Source organism: Dicentrarchus labrax, unplaced genomic scaffold (assembly GCF_905237075.1).
Source record: "Dicentrarchus labrax unplaced genomic scaffold, dlabrax2021, whole genome shotgun sequence".
NCBI classification, from domain to species: domain Eukaryota; kingdom Metazoa; phylum Chordata; class Actinopteri; family Moronidae; genus Dicentrarchus; species Dicentrarchus labrax.
In genome coordinates this window covers 13,808,182-13,818,450 of record NW_026136708.1, presented here as the reverse complement: position 1 = coordinate 13,818,450, position 10,269 = coordinate 13,808,182, and the positions used below count along the sequence as shown (strand labels likewise).

The 10,269-nt window shown below is 39.3% G+C and overlaps 1 protein-coding gene across 1 annotated transcript in view; it reads left to right on the top strand.

Moving 5' to 3' along the window:
• aven (apoptosis, caspase activation inhibitor) overlaps nucleotides 1-10,269 on the top strand; it is a 31,559-nt gene that overhangs the window by 13,118 nt on the left and 8,172 nt on the right. The window lies entirely within an intron of this gene.

Below are 10,269 nucleotides of genomic sequence, written 5' to 3'. Positions count from 1 at the left end.
AGCAGAGGGGGGAGGAGCCGGAGGAGGAGTCGATGCGGGTGTCATCAGCAGTTGGAAAGGACCGGTTGTTTGCCTTTGCATCTTCAATGCTTACAGCTGTATGTCTTCATCAGAGAGGAAATGCATTCACACAACTGCCGGCTCCTCAAACAGCCTCACGTGTCCCACTTCATGGTGACTTAGTTAATCCCCCAATGTGTTTGATCATGCACCTTCTTTAGAGCGGGGTGAGCGACTGTAGAAGCAGACGGTAGTGGTTGGTGGAGTTGTTAAACTGCTTTCAGTTTCCCAGTAAATCTCAACTGCCTCTACTGGCCTTATCGTTAGTTATTTTCAGTGTGTGCTTTTCGTGTGTCCTTCCCTGTTCAGATAAGCTTCTTTCTGTAGATTTAACTATAGAGGGAGAACACATAAATCAGATTTTCATAAGTTGAGAAATACATTTTCTCATTGCATGAAATGTAAATTATGTTAGTGGAAAGCAGACAGGAAAGGTATTGCATTGAGGGGATGTCTGAAAGGATATCTGCTGTGTTATATGACCATAGACATGGACGTAGTCTCTGTGATGTTACCCATAGGTTTCTGAAGAGCTGTGGAAAAGCTTAGTGTGGTCGGCTCTGGCTGTCGCCTTCTTGGCAGTTCTGACTCTGCCGGCTGATCCAAAAATGGCCAAAGACGTGGAACGTGGGTGTAGCTGAGGCAGGCTGAATAAAGCCTGGTTACTGAAAACAGCTGCCTTTTAGGGCACCCACCTGTCACTGAAAGCGGCCATAGCCTTAATTATGCATAATAATTAACATATTCAGTAGTTAACACTTTTTAAAGATTTATTTACTCGAAAATGATACCAAAATTATATATTTCACATCTGTTGCGACTATCAAAATAGTTCAAATTATAAATGGATATAAATAACACTATAACACTAATAACACTAACACACATCAGTTCCAGAACTATACATATCATTATGAGGATGAGGAGAAACATGAAAACATCAGAAGCAAGAGATTGATCTATTTTTGACAAGAGGCTAGTTAAAGATAATAGCACTTTAATGGCCCCAGACAATTATCAACATGCGCACTGAAGACGAGGCAGCATTATAAGGCCCAACAGTTTAAATAAAACAATTTTCTGCTTGTTAGATTCACGAGCAGCTCTTCACATCTGTAGGCAGACAGCTCGGTGACTGCTGTGAGACTACCACATTGTCACGTGTATAATATCTCAGCAGCATTCACCACCACACTTAATATACGTTACGTAATACCTAATACACGAAATGACATGAAGCCTCGTACAGGTGAGCAGAAATGATGGTGGTTTTGGAATACATATTAGCTTAAGTTTATTTAATATTTAGAGCAATATTTAGGTTTCTCAGCATTCTCCACCATCTGCCTTCTAATTGATAAGTTGGCATGTGAATTTGAGTATATCTTTTTAGAGTATTGTCAGCATCATGGAGGATCCAAATCAAGGATATAGAAATAATATCTCTCAAAAATAATTAAAACTAAACCCATACATTTTCTCACTGCACAACATTGAAAAATGCCCCAGCTAGTAAAGCATGATGCTACAGGGCTTACGCCATTGATTTTAGTGAATTAAAATACAAACAGGAAAGTAAAATGTATTGCTTCCAGTGCATTAGTTGTGAAGGTAAATGTGCTGCTCTGTGTTTGTTCCATATGCCACCACACTGATTCCATGAATTAATGCTGCTAATTTAATTAAATCACATAACAAAACAGTCTTTGTATTTTGTTTAGGAAAATAAATTAAGCAAATATCAATATTTTAATCTCCTCAAACACTAAAATAGAAAATTAGCTCTTTGAATTTAAAGGACCAGTGTGTAAGATTTAGTGGCATCTGGTGATGACTGCATACAGCTCAGCCTTTTAAGTGTGTTGGAGAAACTATGGTGGCCACGAAACTTGCGAAATACGTGAAAGGCCCTGTCTAGAGTCAGTGTTTGGTTTGGCCATTCTAGGCTACTGTAGAAACATGGTAGTTCAACATGGCTGAATCCAAAAATATTAAATATATATAATATAATATAAATATTATAATGAATGAATTGTATATAAATATTATATTTAGTTTCTGCCAATAGTTCCTCCTAAATGTTACACACTGTACCTGCTTTAATGCACTTTTACCTACAAAATGATGTCATTTTGTCCATTGTAAAACGTTCTGCATGAATAAAATCTGTCTTTTCGCCACAACAAAGGTATTGGCTTTGTTGACGCCGCATTATTCAGTTAATGGAGGATTTAGCGGCCATACCTAATCATCTTCCCACCCCATCAGCCTACAGTAGGAGCCATTGAAGCACCACCATCTTTCTGGCTCCTTCAAAAAATTCACACCTTGCCTGAGCGTCATGAAAGGATGACTGCTGTTTCATCCTCACTCAGTGTGATTGAACTGGTTGAGTAGACCAGCTCCTGTGCTTTTCTTTAAAACCGTTTCTCTTTTATGTGAATATATCATGCATGTTCCCGTGGCCGCAGGCTAGCTATTGATTATCAGTAGAATGCAATACAAAGGATATGAGGCATGTCTAATGTATCCCTCAGGGAGTTCATGTAATGAGGCACACAGATATACGGTGATTGCTCAATTTCCGTAGACTGGGCACATCCACCTACACAGTTGACCCCTGTGACACCAGCACTGTGTTAGGCTGCTGTTAACCACCACTGTTATTCTGAACGGAGGTTAAGGTAGTCTTAGGCGATTGATGGGAGAAGAATACAGTAGCCGTTAATTATGGCCTGTATTTATTAATGCATTAAAAAAGTCTGGAAGACTGATTTTGCAGTTGAAATGTAATTTGCCTTTTATTTATTGTTTTAGTTTAGTTGTGATTTTCAAAAGCGAGAAAGGAAGGAAGAAGGAGTGATAGAAGCTTTCTTTCTCATTTTTTTTAGCATCAGATACAGGAGGAGCAATCTGGCCTCCACCTGGTTGTGGAACAGCCACTGACAAACACTGCACTATATTGGATTTGGCCATTACAAAATAGCTGACCATCCCCCCCCCCAAACCCTGTAACCTAATGTATGATTGGAATCAAAGTTACTCTTATCTGTACATAACATTTAAAGCTGTCTAAATATTGATATTGAGGGTTGACTATCGTTTTTTATTGACACGATACATAATTGTGTCAGAGCTACATTGTCAAATAACCTTTAATTCTCAAAAGCTGAGCCAATTATTTAAAAAGAGTGCGGTTTAGAGAGAAATGAGTCATTTAATGGTGTGATTCTCTACCTCAATTAAAGATAATTGCTCTGTGTGCTTCACACCTCCCACACTGTTGCTTGCCTTGTGGTAAATAACAATAGCAGTGTTGATAATAATGGCATATGAAGCTTTCCACCAGGTGCATAGCTTCCAAAAGCCTCTGGTTGTCATCCTCCTCCTGCCTGAACATTTTTGCATTTTATATCAACTCAGACTGCTCATTAGCTGGGACCAACCAAAAGCAACATTTGTCACTAGTCAGTGGTCTTTATTTAAACAAACACCAAACCACCCAATTCTCTGTCAACAGCCATTGCTGTTATTAGCAAACCAAGATGACCTTTGCTTCAAGTTGCATTTAGAGTTGCAGCGGTATACCGATACCATAATGTACTGTGGTATAGAACTTGATAGTTAGATTATCATGTAAATGTGCTTATCTAGGATATTGAATTCTACTTTTATTTCATATTAATGTTAAAAAAATAGGATGTAATATTTTGGGTTGGTTCAACCAAAAAAACCTTCTGTTCTCATTCCTTTAAGGATCATTGCAGCCGATGATAATAATAATATTGACTGTGTAATACCACATGCCTTTATACCATGAAACCGAGATATTTTCTGAGATGGTTTTTGTTGTAAGGGATCAATAGAATTTGATAGACAGATTGGCTTTCTTCCTCATTACTCACGTTTCGTGTATTCTCGCTCGTCCAAAGAGGCTGTCTTTGAATGTGACCTCCGTCTGCAATTTGGGGGGAACCAAGATGAACGAGAATCATTAAAAGCTCCACTGAAACTCAAGCACACTTAACTGTGGGCAATTTGTGCCTGACAGCACCTCGCCGAGACATTCTCAAGGAAAAGGATCCTCTAATGGAAACCGGTAGCCACTTAAATCTATCGATCTCCTCCTGTTTTGTTTGCCATTTACAAAATGACTATTTTAAAGAAAAAATGGACACCTTTTTGATTATTGACATTCATTATTTGACGCAGACCTTTTGACCCCAGTGTCTGCTTGCGCTTTGTGGGTGTGTAGATAAACTTGTCAATAACCCGTGGTGCACCCAATGCTTCATGAATCCAGATAAAATGGTTCCTCACATAATAGCGCTGAATAGATTTTACCCTATCCATTGATGTCTTCTATTTGTGGTCTTCAAATCGCATCTGTTAGGCAATTAGTGAGATATAGGTGCAGCATTTAGTATGTGTCTCTGGTTATTGATAATGTATGTAGGACAAATCATAATTTTCTTCGATTGGAGTTTTCTTAAAGTGTTTAATACAGCTCATTATCAAAAAACATAGTAGAAGACTGAAGGCTTGGCACAATATTGTGTTCATTCACTACAAAGACATCTTACCGGTGAAAAGTAATCCTACACACTGTGTTTGTGTAGCCACGAGAACATTGAATGATCCTACAAAGTGTTTTTATCTTGTACTGTAAGTGTGTCTCTACAGAGTGCAGGTGGTGGTGTGTGTTTTGTGTCTTTGAGACTGCTGCATCATGTTTCAGTCAGACTCAGACAGGTATGAGTGTTTTCTGGTGAATTTACTACAAGAACAGAGGAACTCTGGATTTCTGGAGTGAATAGATCAACTGGCGTGGCTGCTCTGGATTTCATGTTTGGATTGTAGTGCTGTGGTGTCTGTCACATTTCATCCGCTGAAGTCTTCAAAGAATTGAAATGTCCATGCTTTCTGGCAGTTTGGTGCTTATTTAAGGCAATCCACAGGTCTTTATTTAGCTTCCAGTGGGTGCATTGTTCTTATCTTCCTGTGGACATTACAGCCTTTTTCCAAAGAGAAAAAAAACTGCCGTTGCTTTGCTTGTGAGAAAAAAAAATTCCTTTTTTCCATCAATTTAACAAATAAAATACATCCATTTGTCAGTATTTCCTCAACTTTCTGTTTTTACTGTTGCAAGGTGAATAAATCAGCTTAACAACTAAAATGTTCTGTATGTTCCTGATGGATCGGTTCAGACAGTTCATTGTAGCCCGCTTGTTTCATTCTGTTGATCCATTTTTAGCTCAGTGTTGATCAGTTTTAGCTGTTTATTCTTCTACTTGGCTAACTTAATAGCTGAGGCTCCTTACATCTTTATAATGAGGGACCCAGATGTCCCAGCACTCTCAGACTGATGGTTATTTCCTCCGCAGGGGACCAATGCTGGAAGGCTACGTGTGAGCCTGAAGCACACACCCCTTCTCACCTGATTTGCCTTCTGTGTAGCCCGTTGTCTGTTTGTTAGTCTAGAGCTAGACAATGTTAGACAGCATGAAGAGAACAGCTTATGTTTTGTTTTTTCATCTAAAGGAAGTAGGGCTGCCCCCAGTGTAAGATTTTCCCAGCCGTTTACGGAGTAGTTGTTTGTTAGTTAAAGCCAATATTTGACTAGCTGTTAATACATATATATCTGTATTTTATCAGCGGCATGTTAAATGCGAATGGAAAATGTGGTAATGATGGTAATGATTCTGAATGTGTTGGAACAACCAGCAAGGACACTGAACGTTTAATTTACTTCAACAAAGTGTAACATCACACAAGTCTCGTTGCTCAAAACACGGAATAAATAACTTTAATTATCGATACAATGGATGATGTATAACCTTACAAATTAAGTTGCTACAAACTCGCTTTTTTCCTGATTCATGCTGCTTCTGTCCCCGCCTGAACCCGCCATGTCTTCATCCTCCCCAGTGTCAGAGTCTGGGTCGGACTTAATTTACTTGTCACTGTTGTCATGTCGGGTTTGTTAAATGCCCAACAGCTGTCCAAATCACTAGAGAGTGAAAGTATTTTAATACCTTTTGTTATGATGCACCAGACTGGCAGTCAGACGTTTTCGGTTGATGAAGTTTGTTTATTTACAGCATTTAATCACAGTAGATGTCATCATTTTTAGCAATGCTGGCACTGTGTCTCTGGGGAGCATTCATAAACATTTTTGATCTCCAGAAGATGAATCCTGAAGTCTTTGGCGATCCCCTGATTTTTACTCTAGCGCCACCATGAGGTTGACATTTATGGTATTAAGGGAAATATGTCAACAACTACTAAATCGCTTTCTATGTAGTGCCACCATCAGGTTCATATCGTGTTGATTCTGTCGGTCCCTGTGGACGAAAGCAGTAGTGTTTCCACCACTTTGTTTCATTGATTTCAGGGAGAATCCGAATCCGACCCAGTGGCAGCCATTCAGAATAACTAAATAGAAATAGTTAATCTTCTGACTGATGGTGCTGTTTGTTTATGTAGGTCATACAAAGGCATTAGTATTAAATTGAGACAATTTCTTAAGCAGTTAAACACTCCTTGTGGTTGGTTTAACTAATGTTAAAAAGTGCAGACAAATCTCTGTACATATAAAACACAAAAATCATTGACCGCACAAGTATTCACCCCCTTTATCTACAGCACATCTACAGTAAGTCATCACTGGTGCAGGCAGTTGCTTTTAAAAGTTGCATAACAAGATGAGTGTAATCAAGATGTGACAAGTGATTTTTAAGCTCAAGTAAGAGCAGCCAAATTTATACATCACTACTTTTTATAACAGAGAGTCAATTTCAAAAGAGCAAATATGAGATTCATTTGATTCAGAGATATAGTTATGTAGCCAAAATACACATTACAACCCCTTAGCTTCGCATAGCATCGCACTGAAAATTACATGATTATAAATATATATTTAACTGTGGATTTATGGCTTGTGTGCCTTATGTCTGTAACATCCTTTTTTTAATATAACTTTATATTTCCTTAAGATGCAGGCTTACAGTAATATTGGATTACTCTTAGTTGCAAATTATTCTCTGTGCAGAGTCGTCTATCATCATATGAAAGTCGTATGAAGTGACACTGACATTGATTACAGTACTGCGTATTTCTTCACTAGCAGGATGAATAAATACACCTTTTTTTTTTGACACTATTGATCTCAGCCGTCCTTAAATTCATATAAAACATGAAAAACAACACCTATTGTTAGCTAATAACGTCCAGCAAAAAGCTTAATTGTAAAATTACACTGGGCATCTGTATCACCTGCTTCAATATGATTGATTAGATCCCAGGTAGGTAGAGCCTGAGCTGCAGCCTCTTGCCTCCAAACAAGCTGCACCCCAATAAAACCGATGCCTAATGAGAAGGAGGCCTCGAGCGAATTGGAGCTCGCCTGATATGACTTTGACAGAAACAGCCTCACACAATCACCATTAAAAGTTAAGAGTAAATAGCTTCAGCCCGCTTTATTGTCTCGCCTGGTTTACTCTGGATTTTAATTGCAATTAGCGCAGACAGTGATTTATCGACGCGTAGTGGGTTTCAGCGGCGTGTCGTGTTAGGCTAATTGGTTTGGTTAAAAAGGCGTGACAGGGAGCATGCTGGAGGTACTGTAACTCTCCGAAAGAGGATTGGCTACACAGATCGCAACAAGAAGCTGAACAATCTTTCCTGCATGTTGCAAGTCTGTGTATCTATTTTTTCCCCTTTCTTGCTTCATTCCTTCCATCTTTTCTTCTCTTATCTTCCCCTTCACCCCTTTTCTAACATTTTCCATCCTGTCCCCCCTCTTAGCGCGACCAAAAACCCATCAGATGGGCTTTGTCACGATAGTAATAACACTCGATCGCTCTTCGGTTTTCTATGAGCCGCCTTTCTCCGTCTCCTCTCTCTTATCAAGTGAGGATCTGCCACGACAGCCAGTTTAAAAGAGAAGTAATCATTCACTGATCACACACCATTACTCTACTGGCAGATGGAGGATAAAGGGGGAGCGGGGAATGTGTGTATTCCTCTTCCAGTCAGATAAAATGTCAACATTTCACCACAGGTGTTAGTGGAGACTGAGCAGCGGCACTGTTGCTCCTTACATGTCCCTCCTGTTTCTATTCACCGCTCCAAGAAAGAAGGCTAATCAAGGTTAATGCAGCGAGTGGACTGGGTCCACGCAGCAAGCTTACTGAAGGTGTGGCCCAGTCAACATGGGTGTGCATTTGTAATGTTTGTGTGTGTGTGTGTGTGTGTGTGTGACTCTGTCTGCACTGCTACCTACGTGGCAACAGCGTCATGCTCTGGCAAACAGGACGAGAGAGTTTCTGCAGGGACACAAAAACCCACGATACTTTTAGGACTGTATGTATATGCAACCAAACATTAGTTCAGTATTGAAGGTGCAGAGTTGCAGTCCCGTATTGGGCAGTACAGTCCGCATGCGAGTTGTCTTCAAGCTTTATACTTCTCTAACTGAGGCTCCAACTTTGTGAACCTTTTCTCGATTAATCAGTCGGTCTATAAAACATCAAAACAATAAAAAAAATGCCCATCACACTATCCTAGCCTACAAAGTCCTAGCTGACCTCATCAAAAGTCTTGATTTATCCAACCAACAAAACAAAATCAGAGGTGCAGCAGCTTTTTGGCTTCCCGCAATATGCATTGTTGTGCACAGTTTATTCCCTATCTCAGAAATAAAAAAGGACTATCTAATTCGATAAAGAACATATAAAAGAAGATCTAATAGGGCTGCATGATATGGTAAAAATAAAATCATATTGGGAATGATCATTTTAGCATCAGTATTTTCATTTTCCCTGAAAAGAAACTATTAACGTCATGATGATGTGACATTTGTTGAGGTCTGTACCAAACAAACCTCTTTAAACGATTATTAGTTGCAGATTAATATTTAATTGTTCATCTAATCAAATTAAACAACTAATTGTTGCAGCTACCTTTCTGTATTATAAGTTTGAAGGAATAATAATTCCTCCATTGCAGTGGTTCAGGAGTGTGTAAACTATTAAAACCCAAGATTTCCCAATGGTCATCTTTTTATATACATATAAAATAGAATCCTGACATTACCTTTAAAAACATTGGCATCCTGACCAAGATTTAAAATACTTTCAGGGGTTTGAACAATACTTTGAGAACCCCCACAGAGCTGTGTGTATGGGTGTTAAATTGTACGTTCTTTTAGAAATTTTCGCAAGATACAGGATTGGGCTGCAACTAAAGATTGATTTCACTATTGATTAATCTGCCGATTAGTTTACACTAGTTAAAATTTCCCCATCACAGTTTGTCGGATGCCAAAAATTTCTTCATATTGCTTGTTTGGTCAAAACCCCACAGATATTCAATTTTAAAATGCTTTAAAACAGACAAAAGCAAATTCTGATATCAAAGAAGCTTGAACCAGTATTTATGGAAACCAATCGATCATGTTTCAGCTCGTATGCGTGACTCATATCGAGTATATTAGAAGTATTAATGTTGGCATTAATGCTACCATTGGGTGAATTGCCAATTTGCCATTAATAAGGAGACACGTAGGTTCTCATCAGTTTACATGCATTTCCTCGCTCCGTCACCATATTCACAGATGCAGATCCAGCGTGTCTTATCTTCTTCTTGACTCGGTGTTCAACAGTCTCACTGAGCAGAACGAGGGGAGAGAGGGGTGAAGATGAACAGCGGCGGGGTGAGAGCAGAGTGGAGTTCGAGTGAAGCAGGAAAAGAGCAGAGCGGAACAGAGAGGCAGCAGCGAGGCCACAACACATCCCAAATATAAAAGATGAGAGCGGGACATCGGCATTAGCGAGCCATAGATAGCTCGGTGAAGCTGGGGTCGCAAGCAAAAAGCCACATTTGTTAAAATGGGGTTCAGCCAGCAAGATGTCAAGAGACAGGATACCACATTATACAGAAGTTACACAATGCCAGCCGAGCCACTTAGCGCACAGCATGAGTAATGCAGTGTTTATTCACTGTGGAATAACTCACAGAGGTTTACCGGCCCAACTGACGCACTTAGACAATCATTTGAACTATGAATTGATCTTTAATCAGTTGTTTACGGGTCAGGAGCTTTACTGGCAGGCGTTGTTATAGTTATTGCAGTAATATTTAACAGAATTCCTACACTGGACGGGAACAGTTTCCAAAGTTAATTTGATCGTTTCCAGGTGAACTTGA